This window comes from Aotus nancymaae, unplaced genomic scaffold, assembly GCF_030222135.1.
Source record: "Aotus nancymaae isolate 86718 unplaced genomic scaffold, 86718_ANA_hifiasm-v0.15.2.pri h1tg000011l, whole genome shotgun sequence".
Classification (NCBI taxonomy): Eukaryota; Metazoa; Chordata; class Mammalia; order Primates; family Aotidae; genus Aotus; species Aotus nancymaae.
In genome coordinates this window covers 34,914,157-34,933,612 of record NW_026988422.1, presented here as the reverse complement: position 1 = coordinate 34,933,612, position 19,456 = coordinate 34,914,157, and the positions used below count along the sequence as shown (strand labels likewise).

The 19,456-nt window shown below is 41.1% G+C and overlaps 1 protein-coding gene across 1 annotated transcript in view; it reads right to left on the bottom strand.

Moving 5' to 3' along the window:
* The window catches only part of FMN1 (formin 1), a 420,788-nt gene extending 401,703 nt beyond the window's left edge, over positions 1-19,085 (bottom strand). The window contains exons 1-2 of the mRNA XM_012465403.2: positions 19,010-19,085; positions 5,764-5,828 (exon numbers count right to left, since the gene is read on the bottom strand). The gene's annotated coding sequence lies outside the window, so the exon portion shown is untranslated. The remainder of the gene's footprint in view (positions 1-5,763; positions 5,829-19,009) is intronic.
* Between the last annotated feature and the right edge of the window lie 371 nt (positions 19,086-19,456).

The following is a 19,456-nucleotide window of genomic DNA, read 5'->3' as shown; positions in this document are numbered from 1 at the left end:
TTCAGGTACACCTATCAAAAGTAGATTAGGTCTTTTCACATAATCTCATATTTTTTGGAGGCTTTATTCATTTCTTTTCACTTTTTTCTCTAATCTTGCCTTCTCATTTTATTTCATTGAGTTGATCTTCAATCTCTGATATCCTTTCTTCTGCTTGGTCAATTTGGTTTGAAACTTGGGCATGCTTTGCGAAGTTCTCTTGTTGTGTTTTTCAGCTCCATCAGGTTATTTATATTCTTCTCTAAGCTGTTTATTCTCATTAGCATTTCGTCTAACATTTTTTCAAGGTTCTTAGTTTCTTTGCATTGGGTTAGAACATGTTCTTTTAGCTCAGAGAAGTTTGTTATTACCCACCTTCTGAAGCCTGTTTCCATCAATTTATCAGACTCATTCTCCATCCAGCTTTGTTCCCTTCCTGGTATGGAGTTGTGATCCCTTGGAGGAGGAGAAGCATTCTGGTTTTTGGCATTTTCATCCTTTTTGCACTGGTTTCTTCCCATCTTTGTGGATTTATCTATGTGTGGTCTTTGTAGTTGGTGACTTTCAGATGGGATCTCTGAGTGGACATCCTTTTTGTTGATGTTGAAGTTATTTCTTTCTGTTTTTCAGTTTTCCTTCTAACCATCAGGCCCCTCTGCTGTAGGCCTGCTGGAGGTCCACTCCAGACCCTGCTTGCCTGGGGATCACCCATCACCCACGGGGGCTGTAGAACAGTAAGGGTTGTTGCCAGTTTCTTCTTCTGTTATCTTTGTCCCAGAAGGGTACCTCTCAGATGTCAGCCTGAGCTCTACTTTATGAGGTGTCTCTTTGGATATACAGGGGTCAGGGAGCTGCTTGAGGAGACAGTCCATCCCTTATAGGAGCTCAAGTGCTCTGCTGGGAGCTCTGTTGTTCTGTTCAGAGCTTCTGGGCAAGTACGTTTAAGTCTGCTGCAATGGAACTCATAAACACCTTTCTCCCCAGGTGCTCTGGCCTGGGAAGGTGGGGATTTATTTGTAAGTTCCTGACATGCTGCTGCCTTTTGTCAGAGATGCCCTGCCCAGCAAGGTGGTAGTCTAGCCACAGTCTGCCAGCAGAGGCGTTGCTGAGCTGCTATGGGCTCTGCCCAGCTGCTGTGTGACCTTCCTGTTAGAACTGGCTTGGTAATGGTGGTCTGCCTCAGTAATGGCGGACTGGTAATGGAGGACACCCTTCCCCACACTGAGCTGGACTGTCCCAGGTCCAGCTGTACGTACCGCAAAACTCTCAATCCAGAGCATTTCAGATTGCTGGTCTTTGTGGGAGTGGGACCCACTGAGCCAGATCACCTGGCTCCCTGTTTCAGCCCCCTTTTATCAGTTGAATGGGCGGCTCTGTCTCCCTGGCATTCCAGGCACCTGTTGAAACGGCCACCTGGATTTGTGTGAGTTTTTGTGCAGAGACCCACAGCACCGGCTGAAACAGCCGTGCTGGAAACTCTTGGCACTTTTTAGCCTGGGAATCTCCTGGTTTGTGGGCAGTAAAAACTCGTTTGGAAATGCGGTGATCACTTATCCTTTGTGTTCTTTTCACTGGGAACTGCACTCCAGAGCTATTCCTATTCAGCCATCTTGGATCTCTCCGTAGCCCCTATTTCTCTGTATCTCTTCCCATTTCCTTTGCTTTTAAATAAAGAAGTGAATCTCCAAAAACCAAGCTTAGAACACGTCACACAGTGTGGGTTGTATATTTTCTGGCCTGGCAACTGCTATGTATGGCCTTAGTGAGGTCAAAATTTAGTATACATTAAAGTGGAGAAACCCGAAAACCAGCACTCTTCCCATCCCACACACACACTTAGAACTTTTCACATGGATGTCAAAATAATCCAAGAAATTCTCACCCATATATTGTTTTCAAATAAAGGGTTCTACCCCAGTCAATTTTTTTTTATCATTGTCAAAGTTGAACTCAGGCTGCAATGCCTCAAAATTCCATAATGCCTCATACTTTCTTAAGGAATCTCACATACATAATTTTATTTAAATAAGCAATTTATCTGAATATTGTAGCAAGATGAATATGTAAAGATGTGAGACACATGAATTTTGCTGAAAGAAATTTGAAAGAAATAATCGGTTAGAGGGTCCCGAAAGCAAATGGCACATTTTCCATTCAAAAATCATTCCTGGAGTTTCCACTGCTTGTCAGACATTTTCCTCTGCACTATTGCAAATGGATAATTTGTCTTTAAGCACTTCTAACCAGCCTCTTTGTATTTCCTTTCTTCTCACTTGTAATACTTTTTCTTTATTCTCCCTATGAAAATTCACTCTAAAAATATGACTAGATACAAATAATTTCATTCTTGACTATATATGTTAGCCATCACAGGAAGATTTTCATTTTCAGGGTAACCCCTGTCAATGGAGAATGACAAATTGTGAAGCCAGTTAAAGGAATCCAGCTTCACTTGAATAGAAGTATTAATATGGTCAGAGGGTCTTCACAGATGACAAAGTCCTAATGCTTCTCCCTGCAGCTAAGACACTGCTTAAGGACACCAAAAGTGTTTCTGTGCTTTGGATCTCAAGCAAAAGATGAAAGAACAGTTTATGCCTTTAAATTATTAGGATAATTACTACTGAAATGATCACTCATCACGTACTGGCCACTCTTCCAAGGGCTTTACCTGTTTTAACACATTGATTTTTACAGAAAAGCCTACGAAGTAGGTACTATTATTATCTCCATTTACAAGGAAGAAGCTGAGGTGCAGGGGGGTAACTTGTCTAGGATCTCACAGCTTGTAAGCTGCTGAGCTGCAATTTGAACCCAGGTGGTTTGACCCAGAGCCCTGGCTCTTGAAATGCCTTACAGGACTAATTGGGGATACTAGATCCCATTCAGAAAACAGACTTATTCATTTACTAATTTATCTTCTTTAAGTCATAGAATATGGAGCACTCACGCCATGTACAACTGGTCTAGGACTGATCAATCTTCACATGAGATGCTTTCTACCAGGGCAGGACAAAGTAAGAAAAAAGCAATGAATGCAGTGTCAGAAGGCTTGGACTCAAGTCCAGCTTTGTCAATTACTAACAAACTCTTGTGCAAGTCACTTAACCTCTTCACACCCCTGGGTCTTCATCTGTAAAAATGCATTTTGTTCTCCTTACTTGCAGTGCACTTCCATAGTCCACCTTGCAAAGAAATGAAACCCACTTACCAAATTACTTTTTTAGGTAGTCAGTAAATTCAGGGCACAAGTAGGATCAGAATCCAGATTTCCAGAGCCAAAAGAGATAACACAAGATGGTACAGGTGAAAACAGGAAAAGGAAATGGTGTAAGAAATTTAGATATGAGAAGGCTGGGTGCAGTGGCTCAAACCTGTAATCCCAGCACTTTGGGAGGCCGAGGCAGGTGGATCACTTGAGGTCAGGAGTTCGAAACCAGCCTGAGCAACATGGTGAAACCCCATGGTAGTGCATGCCTATAATCCCAGCTACTTAGGAGGCTGAGGCAGAAGAATTGCTTGAACCCAGGAGGCAGGGGTTGCAGTTAGCCTAAATTATGCCAGTGCACTCCAGCCTAGGCAACAAGAGTGAAACTCCGTTTGAAAAAAAAAAAGAAAGAAAGAAAGATATGAGGTGGGTAGGGTCAGGGGGAAGCCAATCCTTTATCAGGAATACAAAAACTAGAAAAAAAGCAAATGAAGTGTCAAAAATAAGTAACAGCACTGAACATACAAAAAAATTTAACTGAATGAACTAATCAATGCATATTATTTCCACTTCTATTGTAGAAGAACATTCACTGTTAGCTTAAATGAGACCCAGGACACAGTCACCTCTCCACTCCAGTACTTCCAAGGCTTTTCTATCTGCTTTGATCCAAACACTATCTGCATTTAACATGTACCATCTGAGGAGGTGCCTTTAATCACTCCCTCCTGGCCTGTGTATAAAAGCAAAAATCTTCAACTGGAGACCTGCTTGGGCTTTTATCTGTCATTCTCAACCAGTTTATGATGTCTCCATATCCTTCTCTGTGTCTTAAGTCTGCTTAGCTACCTCTGTTAGATTGGTCCAATCCTAACCATGCCCATGAACTCATACTTTTTGTTTCCTTGAGGCCCATGCCTCATAGTCTTGAGGGCAAGGGTATCCCTCCCTCTTTACCCCTTAGCACAGCTTTAGGACTATACTGTTTAGGTTAAAATCCCAGCTCTTCCACTTAGCACAGTAATGTTACACAGTTACGTAATCTTTATGTGCCTTCATTTCTAATCCCTAAATTTAGTCAACGCCTGATAGATATATTGGCATTTAGAATACAGTGACTGGTACATAGTAGGGACTATATAAGTAATTGCTGCTTTTATTATGTGCTGCTGACCTTCATTATCCAGGAATAGAATCCCAATACACCCTGCCTTCTACTGGCAATGAGCCTTTTGCAATGTATTGTTCCTATTTGATTAAAGGTTCTCTAAAGGAAAGACTATCATCATCACCATCTTTGTATTTCCTGTAGTACATAAAACATGACACACATTCAGTAAATAGTGGATCAAAATATAATTAGCTAAAGATACAAATCCAACCTGTGTCTCTGCCTGAAAATCCAAGAATATTATTTGTAGCCACCAATAATGATTAATGACAGCTTGATCTTTACTTTCCAATAAACACAACAATTAAAGTAGACAAAATCATAATTAGGAACAAAATTGGCTTTCCACCATTAGAATATATATCAAAGAGAGAAAAATATGAAAAGTTATAAAAATTTAATAAAAGAATAAATTGATACCAAACATTCATTAAAAATCAAACTTAAATGGCAGTAGGGAACGTGAAAAGTAAAGAAAACAAATTTTAATGCTCTCAGATACTAAACAAGGGAAAAAGATAGATCTATGAAATGTTGATCCATCCCTGAGAGGAAAAATGAAACATATGATTTCAGGACCCTAACATAAACTGAAAAAAATATAATTTTGTTCTTCCCTTTGCCTGAACTGCCCCAGAATCTTTATGACTTACTCTGGGGCTACCTTCAGGTATCTGCTCAAGTGATGCCTCATTAGAAAGGCTGCCTTGGTCACCCAATTTAAAGTAGTGCCTACGGCGACCATCACTGTTGAGTCCCTTTCCCTGAGGCATCTGTCTCTATGGAACTTGTCACCTGCCATAGTATATTTCTATTGGTTACATTCTTTCTCTCCCCCACAACTGTAGAGTATAGCTGTCATGAAAAGAGTTTTGTTCACTGCCATGTCCTGTGCTTGAGAGATTAACTAGAAAATCATGGGTGATCAATAAAAGCCTGTCCAATGAGTGAATCACTTATTAATACAAATATTAACAGATATATATGGAAAGTGTTTAAAATAGTGCCTGGCACATAATGGGCCCAGTTAGTGATTTTTAATAGGAATAGGAGTAGTAGCATTCCTTCCTTGATTTTTTTTGATTGATTGGTAACAAAAGTCTTCTGCCTTGGGTGACTCGACAAAAGTAGGAAGCCTTAGATAAGTAAGGAGCTGGGAGGCAGCTTTGAAATCAGTAATGGAAATACTTACTTTATTTAGGGACAACTGCAATTTACTAACCTGCTCTGTAGTACAGCATGGCAAAAGAGCAGCTTTAGTGGAATTGACAATATAAAAATGTGGGAGAGAAAACAAGGCTGGAATCAGAATGCTGTGGGTGAAGACACTGCATGGAAGCCCAGGACCAGAGCGCAGCATGTCAGTGAGCAGAAGGTGCCGCCATGATTTAGTCCACCTCCTTACCTAGATCAGCCTTCGCTTGGGCAGGCTCCAGACGTTGAGATGTCAGAAACGTGATGCCACCAGGCCTGTGTAAAAAAAAAATAATCAAGGCTTACCTGAAGTAATTTTCACATTAGGTATGTATGTGTTGCTGTGTTTCTTTTATATATTAGGTGGCTAATTTGAAGGGACTTGCAGAAATTGGGGTCACAATGCTGACCCTTTAAGATCTTCTGGAGTAAGTCTAGGGAATAGACAATCTTACCTCTTCCATGAGATAACCCTCATCTCTCACCTAAACTACTACATAGCATAGGGTAACCAACCATGCTGGTTTGCCTATGATTGAAGAGTTTCCAGGATGCAGACATTTCAGTACTGAAACCAGCAAAGTCACAGGCAAGCCAGTACCAGTTAGCCATCCTGTATCCTTGTAAGCGTACGTATACTCATCTACTTGGTGTTCACACTGCAATGAGAGCAATCATTTAAAACAAATCTGGTCACATCATGCCTCAGCTAGTCACACACAGCCAGATCTTTTCAGAGGCTCTCAAGCTGCTTTTTTTTTTTTTTTCTTCCCCAAGACAGAGTCTTGCCCTGGTTGCCCAGGCTGAAGTGGCAACCCTGATTATATTCTGGAAACTCTTCAATCAGGCAAACCAGCATGGTTGGTTACTCTATGCTATGTAGTAGTTTAGCTGAGAGATTAGGGTTATCTCATGGAAGAGGTAAGACCGTCTGTTCCCTAGACTTACTCCCAGAAGACCTTAAAGGGTCAGCATTGTGATCCCCAATTTCTGGGGATCGCAATGTGGCATGATGTCGGCTCACTGCAACCTCTACCTCCAGGATTCCAGCGATTCTCCTGCCTCAGCCTCCCGAGTGGCTGGGATTACAGGCAAGTGCCATCACGCTCAGCTATTTTTGTATTTTTAGTAGAGAAGGGGCTTCCCCATGATGTCCAGGCTGGTCTTGAGCTCCTGACCTCAGGTGATCCACCAGCCTTGGCCTCTCAAAGTGCTGGAATTACAGGTATGGGCCACTGCGCCTGGCCTCTCCTGCTCTTAAGACAGATTTTAGACCTTATCATGGCCTGAAAGGCCCTGTGTGGTCGGGCCCCTGGCTTAATTTTTACACCACGCCCCAGCCAGTTCCCTTTTGGGGGCTCACATGCAGGCTTCTCCCTTTTGCTGTAAGTGTTCCTTGCATGATGCTCCCCTGCATGGAATGTGATACCTATCTTTCTTTCACATAGTTTTGCTTCTAAATATTTTTCAGATCATTTTACTCCTAAACTGTTTTCATATAGTAGCTCCATAACTGTCACTTTTTCTGAGATGTCTCTCCTGCTTCTTCTGAGCAGACAAATCCCTTTTTATGCCCTTTTGAAGCTGTAGGCACTGCTGTTGGTGCCCACCATGTACTCTTGACATCACCTTCACACACCAAAACTGCTTGCTGCCAACACCTGTGACTTTCTGCCCAATGGCCTTTATGCACATGGAAGCATCTTCCCCAGTACACAGGATGTCATCAGATGAGATTAGAGCAACAGGGAGGAGCCAGATCAGGGAGACTTTCAGGGTCATGACATAGAGTCCAAATTTTATTCTAAGTTCAATGGAAAGCTATTGGAAAGTTTTACACTGGGGAGAGATAAGATCTGATTCTATTCTTTTTTTTTTTTTTTTTGAGACAGAGTTTCGCTCTTGCTGCCCAGGCTGGAGTGCAATCTCAGCTCACTGCAACTTCTGCCTCCCAGGTTCAAGTGCTTCTCCTGCCTCAGCCTCCTAAGTAGCTGGAATTACAGGCACCTGCCACCATACCTGGCTAATTTTTTGAATTTTTGGTAGAGAAGGGCTACTAGCATGTTGGCCGGGCTGGTCTGGAACTCCTGACTTCAGGTGATCCATCTGCCCCAGCCTCCCAAAGTGCTGGGATTACAGGTGTGAGCCACTGCGCCCGGTCCCTGATTATATTCTTAAAAGGTCACTTAGACTGCTATATGGAAAACAGACTGTGAAAGGGCAGATCTGGAAGCAGAGGGAGGCCAGTTGGGAGGTTAGTGTAGTAGCCAAGATTATTTTTCTAGACAGGATCATTGGAAGTAAAACTGAAAGCATAATAAAAAAAAAAAGTGGCTTTTTTTAACAGCAGCTGGAGATTTCAAGTCTAGGGTTACCTGCAGAAAACAACTTACCTGAGAAGGCCCTGTGAAGTCTGGCTCATTCAAGTGGGTTCTTAGAAAGGGTTGAAAATCTTACTCTTTTCATGCATAAAGCAGGGATAATGAAAAAAAAGTTTGAGAAACACTGTTCTAGAATCTCAGACAGGCTGTAGGTTCATTTTTAGCGCCAACCATTGCCCTTAAGCTGGCCTGGAATGGCCCCTGGCCTCCTTAACTAATAGCCCTAAACCTGCCCTATCACCTCACATTTCTTCGGCTCTGTACAGACACTGACTAATTCACCTACTCGGTGGGAAGATGGTCCAGTAAGATAAGATGATCTATTTTCAAGTCAGCCTCTCTAAACACAGATACTCCTGTTTAGACACCCTTGAAGTGTACAAGTGAAGGAAGGAAGTATTAGGAGTTACATAGGGTAATACAGATATCATGCATCTCAGCGGGATCTCTCCTTCCAGTTTCATGCTTCTCTTCCTGCCTAGGCACCATCTACCTCTCACTGGATGAATTCCTATGTTTTCAACAGAGCCTAACCACAAATGTCACCTACCCTGGAAATCCAGGAGGAAAAAATTACTCTTTTTTGAGCATCCAAAGCTCTCTGAAAAAAATACTGTTAACAGCTACTATTTCTTGAGCACTTGCAGCAGGCATTATGATAAACATTTTACCTAATTATTTCATTTAATCCCCCCATTGCTAACTCCTTTTTACAAATGGGAAACTGGGGCTTACGACAGTGAAGGGGCTTGCTCAATGTCAGATAACTAATAAACGGTAGAATGAAGATTCAATACCAAGCAGCCTCTTCCCCTATAGACCTTAAATACACTGTACTATGACTTACACCACTGTATTATAATTGGCAGTTCACGTGCCTCTTTCCTCTATTACTTTCATCATAAATGACCCAGGCCTGGTGTCATGAAAAGGGAATGATTTTTACAACCAAATGCTGTTGTGTAACTTTAGGATATTACTTACTGAGACTCAGCTTCCTCATTTATAAAATGGAGAAAATAACTGCCTACCTAATAAGTTGTTGTCAAGATAAAATTAGATATAAAAATGCACTTACCATAGTAAAGGCACATAAAGGCCCATTCAATTAAGCAAGTATTATTTGAGGGCCTGTGGAATGCCAATCCTTACGATGGACACTGAGGATAAAGAAATACTAAAATGTCTCTCATGGAGCTGACATATGAGAAATTTATTATATATATTCAGTTTCTTTTTATTGGTTGAAATCCAAGAAAAACTAATGTATTGTTTTTGTTATAAACAGCATCTCTATTCGTTTTCATAAAAGCATTTCTACCTAAACATCCATCCAAGTAGATTCATAGACAGCTGTCTGAAATGATACTACCTAAGGTTAACTATCGGAATGATAGTATTTAAGATTATTTTTAAATTTTATCTTTGTAACATAATGCCTTATATGAATTCTTGTAATCAACATGTATCATTTTTAAAAGGATATTTCCTACACTTTCTAAAGAACAAATATGCCAAGATGTAGTTAATTCTTCCTGTTAGGAATATAGATTGTTGTTATTTTCTTCTTTATACTTTTGGTATTTTTTACCTTTCAAAAATGATTTTTTTAAAATTTTATATCAGACTCTACATCCATAAGTAAATTTCTTTCCTTTTAATTTAGATCTTTTTTTTTTTTTCTGAGACCAAGTCTCACTCTTTCACCCAGGCTGGAATGCAGTGGCACAGTCTCAGTTCACTGCAACCTCCGCCTCCCGAGTTCAAGCAATTCTTGTACTTCAGCCTCCCAAATAGCAGGGATTACACCACTACACCAAGCTAATTTTCATATTTTTAGTAGAGACAAGGTTTTACTGTGTTGGCCAGGCTGGTCTCGAACTCCTGGCCTCAAGTGATCTGCCCATTTCAGTCTCCCAAAATGCTGGGATTATCGGTGACAACTACTGCCTACTGCACCCAGCCATAATTTAGACCTGTAAAGAGTTGTTCTTTTACATATGTTGTAAATCATATCCTTAAAATTACCTGAGACCAGTTTACAAATTGGAAAAGACTGTATTCTTTTGAACGCTCTTTATAAATGTAATCCACTTAAGTAAACAGAGAGCTAATGAATATGTTATGTTATACTTACACTGTTAAACGTTTATACATGAAGAATGAGAAATTATAGAAAGCTTCATATTAGACTATGTCTAATGGGGTCATTAAGATAAGGATTTTCAAACTAAGTGGATTTCCTTGTCCTTCTTGTCTAAAGCATAATTATTGAACGTTAGCATCGGCTTGCTGTGGTAAGTGACAAACTAAAATAATCCTGTTCTCACTCGTGAGTTAAGAATAATAATTTAAAATATACAACAGTTGCATAACCATAATGTTTAGGAGGTTGTAGATAGAAATACCTGAGCTACCTGTTTAGGTGCCATGGCAATACCTTTTTCATTTATTTGGGAAAAGTTTGGGAGAAAAGTTAGTACTCCTCTCGATTCCTTAAAATAATTCAAGGAATCTATTGTTTCCTATAGAAATTCAGTATTCTCTCGGTTTTGTATTATTATATTAATATTACAGAAGGTGTTTTCTATTTGAGTGAAACACTGGCTGTAAAAATTTTAATTACTGTTATTTCCAATTTAGGGAACAGAAAGTAAATTTTTGTTTCCTTTACTTTTTAGAAATGTCTTCTTTCAATGCAAATTTGTAGTCATTTTTTTTTTTAATAAAGTAAGAGTTTTTTTTTTTTGAGACAGAGTTTCACTCTTGTTGCCCAGGCTGGAGTGCAGTGGTGTGATCTTGGCTCACTGCGACCTCTGCCTCCTGGGTTCAAATGGTTCTCCTGCCTCAGCCTCCCAGGTAGCTGGGATTACAGGCATGTGCCACTACACCCAAATAATTTTCTATTTTTAGTAGAAACAGGGTTTCACCATATTGGTCAGGCTGTTCTTGAACTCCTGACCTCAGGTGATCCTCCCACCTTGGCCTCCCAAAGAGCTGGGATTACAGATGTGAGTCACCATGCCTGGTCAGGAAGAAATTTTTTATAAAACTATATTCATGAAATGAATATAGTTAATAATAGTCAGAGAGAAAATGATAAAATCTTAGATTTAAAGAAAACTTAGACATTATTCATCTCATCCCACCTCCTTCTCAAGGCTGGGCCCTCTCCTTCAAAGCAACCCTTGTGAATGGTTCTCCAGTCTCACCTTGAACTCTTCTATTGCAGAGTTCTCTACCTCAAAAGGAAACCTTATGACCTTCCAGACAGCTCTAACATAAAAATACTCCCCTTTTCTAAGTCAAAATCTATTTCCATTCATTTATTTTCATTGGTGTTTTTCTCTCACTTCCAGAGCTGCAGTGAGTATATTCAACTCCTTTTCTGTCCAATGGCCCTTTAAACACCTGACCGCCAGTCATGTTTCCTAAGACAGCTTCTCATGCTGATTAAATCATCTGAGGCCAGTTAGCAAGCTCTCAAATGGAAGCGTATTCAGCCTCGTAAATCCTACATATCATCTGACTGTTCTCTAGTTTGTCAATGACCCTACTACAAAGCAGTGCCTACAGTTTTAAATGTTCCTCAAAAAAAAAGAAAAAAAAAAGTGAAAGTTGTTCCAGTATCACAAATACAATTCTTGCAACTGTCACTTTAAATTATTAGAAAAACACATCTTAAATAGCCAGATTCTATCTTACTATCTCTTCACCTATCTTAAGTTTCAGTTTCCTCTTCATCATGCTTTTCTTCCTTTGCAAATGTGAAGGCCATTCTCAAGTTTCTCTTGGTTGTGAGCAACTGAAACTGATTTTGGCTATCTTAAGCAAAAAGAGAAGCATATTGAATATCATGAAATTTATGGGCAGTTTCATAAAATAAGAGAAAGAGTAGAAAGGCCAAAGTTAGAAGAAGAGAAAGAGCCTTCCAGTGGCGTCCGCATCAGGCTCACAGGTATCTCCCTGGCGTACTTCCCTTACTGTGACTTAACTCCAGTAACTCTTAGTCAATGCAATCCTTCAATCCAAAACTCCAGTTTAGGGAAGACATTCCATCTGGTCCACCTTGGATCAGACTTCCAGATCCCTGGTTTAACTAGTCCTGGCCAGGAACAGAGTCATGTCTACAAGGACCCCATGCCTACTATATATTGGGGTCATTCCCAGAGAAAAGAATATAGATGTGAACAAGGCAGACATCCCCAATTGCTGTACTTCTAAAAGAAAGTAGTGTTTGAAAACATAGATATTAATCTATGTTTACTTTTATTGCTCCTTGTATTTTCCCCTTTGCTTAATCTCCACTAAGGTAGGTATCAGAATCGGTATTCATTGCATCAGGAGAGGTATGCGGTAAGGAGAAAAAGATAAATAACCTGTGACTATTCCTGGATTTTGTTTCCTCAAATTCTAAACTCTTAGAATATAGGGAATTTCTTGAAGGATGTCAAAAGGAGTGAGATTTATTGACATGAAGAGTCCTGAAGAATCCTGAAAAGAGAATTATCCCCCCAGGGCTGTTGGGAAAGGAAGGTGAGAGGCTTGTGGACCCTGAAAGGAGGACACCCAGGCTATACTTCCTGGCAGTGTCCCCAGAGAGGTCACAAGACTTTGGATCCCTGTGTGCTATACCTAGGTAAGAAAGAACCATAGGAAATGTCAACAAAAGAATTCTGTGTGGACACAGCCACAGATGACTACCACTGAGAGAGCTGGGAGAGCAGAATTACTAGGTGCTGCAAAGTAACCTGTGCAGTCTGATGCCTCAATGACCATAGGGTGCCTCTTCCCATGCCGTGGCACTATGTCAGTTCCCTGGAGGCTTGACACAACTCTGGCGAGTGGTATAATCCTGAGAAAGACTGAGGTTAATTGTTTCACCTTTCCACAACAAAAAGGCTTGAAATAGAAATGAACATGGTTTCTAAAAAATAAAGAGATAATTTTCATATACCTGTCTTTGTAGATGGAGATTCTTATCTGCAAGGCTTGAATGAAAATGACAGGAGCAAAATGAAAATTGAGTAGTTCTGCTTCCTTGCGCTCTGTGAATTTGACCCATCTTTTTCAAGCAGCTGGATTTGTACATCATGCACTGATTGAAATGCTAAAAGCCCTCTTTTAAAAAAGCCGACTTAGCATTTTTTCAAATCCTCTTGTCATTAATGACCTTAGCTTCCCTGAAGCTGTTGCCCTGGGTCCATGTCATATCTGTATATGTATATGTATATGTATATGTATATGTATATGTATATGTATATATAGATATGTATATAAACATGCACACACACACACACACACATATCTATCTCGTCTTAGACTATATACCCCTTTCCTCTCTTCTGTGTGTTTCTTCCTACTTAGATGTGGTTCAAGCAGAAGCTCCCTACACAACTACTTTGGAGTCTTCAGCTACATCTTCCTTTTGCTTTGTCATCTGCCAAGTTTGTGACTATGATATCAGAATTTTGTTTTTCTTAATAAATTCTGTTAAGTTCCTGAATTTAGCTGATAGTGCTGCAATATGGCAGCTATTGATACATTCTAGCCAAAGATTAAAAAAAAAAAAAAAGCCAATAGCCAGAAACTGAGTCTGAGAGTTGACTGGCTTCATTTTTGTAGGCTGCAGGGCTGTTACTTCCTCAAGAGAAGTTGAGTGATGTAATGAACAAAGCCCAGGGAGTCAGGTGACCTGGATCTATTCTTGGCTGTGCCACTGACCATGTATGACCTTGGGCAAGTCACTTTTTATCTCCCATCTCAGTTTTCTCCACTGTATAACTAGAAAAATATCTTGTCACTTAACTAGAAAAAATCTAGGCACAAGAGTTACTGTTGCTTGCTGCTTGAAAAAACGTTGTTTTTTCTTTCAACCTACCACAGTTTTTCTTAAGACAATGTGGTATCATGGACTTTCAGTTCTTCAAATAATCATGACAATTAGAATTAAATTATGTTTTTGGAGCTTAAAATTAGGACCAGCTGAAAATAAATCAGAAAGTGATCTTAACAAAAGGCCAGTACCTCCATTATGTGTGATATGTTTTACTCATATTTACTTGGGGTTGGATGGGTAGGAAAGAGGGAAAACCCAGCTAGTCTCCTGTAAGTAGAAGGTAAAGGATGCTACAATAGAAATAGAAATAATGAGAGATGAGGACATTGGCAAACAAGGACAAGACTGATGCCAATTCTGTAGATGAAATCCATTTTCTGCAGAACTGTGGGCTTTTAAAAAATTATTTGCAAAGCTCTCCAAATACGAGCTAGGCTTAGAAAATTTTCTAAAGTGGCTGCTTTCATCTAAAAAGAGAAAGGATAATAATTTTAATGCCTAAAAAAGCAACTCTTGCTTTTCACTATATTCATACCCAGAATACTGAACTTTATTTATGATTTATCCTGCTTTGAAAGTTTAAAATGTTTTAAAACAGGAATGTTCTCTGAGGCTTACTAGAGCATAGACAGAAAATAGAAAGCAAGCCTAGCAGGTAAATACTATCCAGATTTCATTGAGAGCCAGACCCTTAAGCAAACACATTAACCTCTACGATCCTTGATTTCCTCATTTGCAGGAGACGTACAGCACCATTTACCTACTTCACAGAGGAACCAGCAGATTACATAACCAAAGGAAGGAATTTAAGTCTTCTGTATTAAGCCAAGGATGGACACAGAGAAAACATACAACTCATGCTCACTTGAGTCTTGCCCTTAGAAAAGACTTTGAGGACATTTTTCTCAGAATAGAATATCAACGAGTTACATGGACTCCATAGTGTAATGGTGAGAAATCAGCTTTATTAGTACTCACAGAGCCAAGACTATAGGGATGTGCTTTCGGTTAGCGAAGAGATCAAAGCAGCAATGCACACTTTGAAAATGGTAACAAAGGTTTTATTACTGCCTCTTGGGGACTGAACACATTTAGCCATAACAATGTTTTCCCAGTTGTAATTCTCACAGAGGAGGAAGACCATTAAATACTATGACAGCAATTATTCCCAAATACTTTCTCCATTCTGGCTCAGCAACCCTTACAATAGCAAAGAGCAAAAAAATCTGTTCTTTGATTCTTAGAGAAACTGCGAAGAGACTGAAAAGAGTTCTTGAAACTCTAAAGAAGAGATTTTAGAGAGCATGAGATAGTGCTACAATCACCTGTGTGCTGCTCGAAAGATGCCATTCAATTTCATTTGCGCAAATGTTAACACTTGGGAAACCATCAGGTTTCCCAAAATTACTATAGTGAGTGAATCACCAGAGAGGGCTTCTCCTAATAAGTAGACAGTTCTCTTTCTCTTTGAAAGGTCTATACTTTTCCTTCCCTATTTCACATAGGATATCACTAAAAAAGCACCTAGGCCTAGATGAATGCGGATAGATACTCACGTGGGCAAAAAACAGAAAAATAGAGCAACTAGGGCTAAAGCAGTGTTTAACAACAAGCACTGCTGTCTGATGGATTTCTAGACTACTGGTCTTCAGATCACATCATGTTCTCCGAGCTTCTTTAACAAAAACATGAACTAGAGCACTCCTACTGGAAAGCCTATGGCAGGGGTGTGAGTGCTAGTATCCTGGCAGCAGCATCCTAATGGTGTCTCCCACCCCACTTTGACAGCCTTATCTTATCCTCCCAGTCAGCCTTCTGGCTGTGCCTGCTACTTCTCCATTAATGTCCAGATCCTGATGACAAACATGAACATTAAAAAGTCCTGGCTGCCTCCAAAATATTTTCCCCAATAGCCTGTCACTTGGAAGACCACAGTAAAAAAGTGTTTAATTTAATTTGAAAGGTGTTCATCATTAGCAGTGACCTATGATACTTTAGAAGAGATAGGCATAGTTCTAATAAGATGGAACATAAAACAATTCAGTATTAAGGAAATAGGAGATGAGTTGATTAAAAGAAAAAAAGCTTAATTAGCAGTCTGCTTCCTAGAGAGGTGCATTACAGAGATCTTGGTCATTTCAGAGCAGTGGTGAGGTAAGGATGTCCACAAGGAGGACGAACTCTCTTCTCTCTACCCCATCCTCAAACATGCACTAAGGCAGTATTTACTGAAAGCCTAGATAAACACAGAAATCCAGATAAATTTGGGAGATTTTTTACTCTTAGCTAGGGAACTTGAGAAATTCAAGTGAGGGAATGCTCCATTTCCCAGACCCTTGCTTTATAGGCTGACAAGGTAAAGAGGTTCATTTCCTTCTTTACATCTTCCCACTTTAGTAATTACTATTTTATAAAGCATAGAGTTGATGCTTTGTCAGCACTTCAGCACAGACACTAAATACAGGGATGCTTCAGTTCCTTCACAAGGCCAGCCTGTTGGTGCAAGCTTATGTTAGCTGCAGGAGAATACAATTCCCATAGTTTAGCATCTCTGCAAGATCAGGCAAATCAGATTAACAGCTGTAATTCTGTCAACACAGGCTGGGACCTGTTGAGAATTAAGCTGATTTTTAAGACAAAGGCCATGTACATCTAAAAATAATGGCTACTATTAAAACCAGGTCTCAACAAGAGATTACGAATATCCCCTAAACATGGTCGTATTACCAACAGTAGCATCACTACAAGGTATGAAATATCCATTATATCCATTATGAATTTTCACACTGATATAAATAAAGTTGTAATAAGAAAACCATTAAAAGCAAGATCATCTAAAACACACCACAGCTTGGGATGGTTTGCATGAATTCAAAACTTTAACATAAAACTAGATTTCGAGGCATGGTATATGAGATAAGAGAGAAGCATTTCTCAATTTTCTATCAAGGAGGTTTACCATCATCACATCAAGTTCCAGTCTGCCCCCACTCCTCTTCCTCTGGGAACAGCTCCACCAATTTTATGTCAGGAAAGGGAGGATGACCAGGATATGAGACCTACCCTTAGAAAATCATAGGACCTATGGGACCCCATTCCCTTGGCCAATGCATTTAGTCTAGGCAGGGTTAAGCCTGTGACAAAGGCTTCATCAATCACAGTCAGTGCATTGAACACTTACTGAGAAAGAAGCAGCCTAGTACAGGCCTAGAGGCCTGGGAATTTTCTCTAAAGCTGCATCTTTAATGTATCTCAACTAAAAATCTGCTAAGTACTTGTGAAGGCTGATGAGAGAAATGTCTGTCCAAACACAGGTGGCTTCAATAGCGGCACCCCTCTAAGATGTAGTGCTGTAAGGAACCTGAAAACTACCATACCCTGTTTGCATCAGTTCTGAGACCTAAAAAGGATAGAGAAAGACAACGGAAAAAAGTGCATATTCTTTAGGAAAAGAAGACTGGCATTTTTTATCCTTCTCAGCTAGTATTATTAATAGCAGTTACCATAAATTCCCCACTTATAATGTGCCAGAAACTACTGAGCATTTTACCTATATTATCTCATTTAGTCCTCACACCTTCTCCTAAGAGACAGTATTATCCCTATTTTACAGACGATAAATTAAAATTAAAGAGGCAAGCAACTTGCAAAACTCTCTGAGGTAGTCAGTGGCTGGTCAAAGATATGAACCTATGTCTGACAGGTTTATGGGTTTAACCATTATAATATACTGTCTCGCAACTCCTGTCCATTGTTTTCCTCCATTGAAGCCACTGCTTCTTAGTTCCTGCAATATGTCTAACTATTCATTGGTCCTGCTCCTGGACTATAACACAGTTGAGGAAAAGGAGACTAGTGTCTAGATATCTGATCAAGACAAGCTGGGACCTCTTTGATTCATTGTGGAAGCAGCATTTTCCACAATGACAGCTAATCTGGTATGCAATCTCAGCTTTACTGTTTTCCCTCCCAAAAAAGGGTTAATAAGTCTGCAATCCAAGAGATTTGCAGTAAGCCCTAGAAACAGCTGAGCAATGGCTGTTGAATCCCATTGGTGTGCCTATAAGATGTTACCTGGGGTAGACAACAGGATATAATTCTCTCTCCCAGGAATTTAGACCTCTCCAACACACAAACACACACACACAAGATGGCATAGCAGATGATGACACATGTCCCATATGCAAACATGAATAGTAAACATGCTTCAGTACAGCTGGAGCCACTGTGGCAGAAAGTCAGGTTGTCTGCTACTCGACCTGATCTTCTTAAAGGATTGGGTCTAGACAGTCACCAATCCATGACTGAAACACCCTATATATACCACAGGTTCAAACTCTGCATTCGGCCCATTCAGAATATGTGAGTGCTAACATGGAACTCTCCAGCAGACAGCAAGCAGAAATGTGGATGATTAAAATAAAGGGTTTTGTTTGGCAATCTCAATTGCAAATGAGGATAAGGAAAATCGTCCTAACTCACACTCTGCTCCCAGCTACTTGTCCTTGAGTGAAATGAGGGCTTGGCTCTGGCCTCACGGGGCAAGGGCTGCTTGTTATTTGGTGGTGGGGGAGGGGGTTTGGGGATCGGTCAGCACTTACATGCCTTTCGAGAATCTGCCTTTACAGAACTTGAAGAGCTCTGATGGAGGAACAGAGATGCTGTGATAGTAGTAGCCTTGGAGGTGGTGCTAGTGGCGATGGTGATGATGATGAAAGAAGAAAACGGTTATGGTAAATGTCACCTATAAACGCAAGCACAAAGCAGCAACAGATACACTTCTAGTCACTGCCAACCATAGTAATGAAGCTGCTTCTGTTCCCAATCCAATCCCATTGTGGTGCTCCCCCTCTCCGCTAAACATATCCAGCTTCAAAAAAAACCGCTGTATCTCTCCCTCCCCCCGCCCTTCTGCCCCCCACCTTTCCTGTGCCAAGCTGGGAATGAGACTGCACTGGCGGGTTAAGGGGGCTGGGACCTGCGAGTTAACGACAGGAGTTCTGTAGTGAGGAGCGTTGGGATGACCTGGAGGGCCCATCAACGCACTTCGGAGCAGGGTGGTGTGGAAGCTGAAGGAACCCACACAGAAGGGGAGGAAGATAAGCTGACGGGGTAAATAGACTTGATACCTCATTCCAAGAACCCTGAAGCCGCGGGGGAAGGCGGGGCAGGGAGCCTTTGGTCGGGAAGAAAAGATACGGGCAGATGGCCAGCAGAACAGACAAGACTCTCTTTACCTGACCAGGTGCAACAGCCGTAGCGGCTACAGCGAGGATGCCGCGCTCCAGTCCAGAGCCAGAGCCCGAAGCGGCCGCTGCGCCGACCTCCACTGAGGCCCCGCCCTCTCCCCGCCCCTCAGGCAACAGGCCCCGCCTTCCTAGCACGCGCCGGCCTGACGAGCTGTTTGGGGGAGGTGAGCAGTAAACTGATAGGCAGGGCTCAAGACCAGTGGAAACGTAAAGCGGCTGGGGAGGCGGGGCGGGAGGCGGTGGCGCCCAATCAGCTGCGGAGCCGCGAGGCCTGACTAGGGAGCATTGCTTTGGCGCCGTCTGTTCCGGGCTGCAGGATTGGAGGCGGTGGTCTAAGAAGGACAGCCAGGGCAACAGCTAGTCAGTCTCTCGCTCCCTGTCCCCAGCTTGCCTGTTTCCGAGCGCCTCTGAAGGCGCACGCTCTGGACCTGTTCA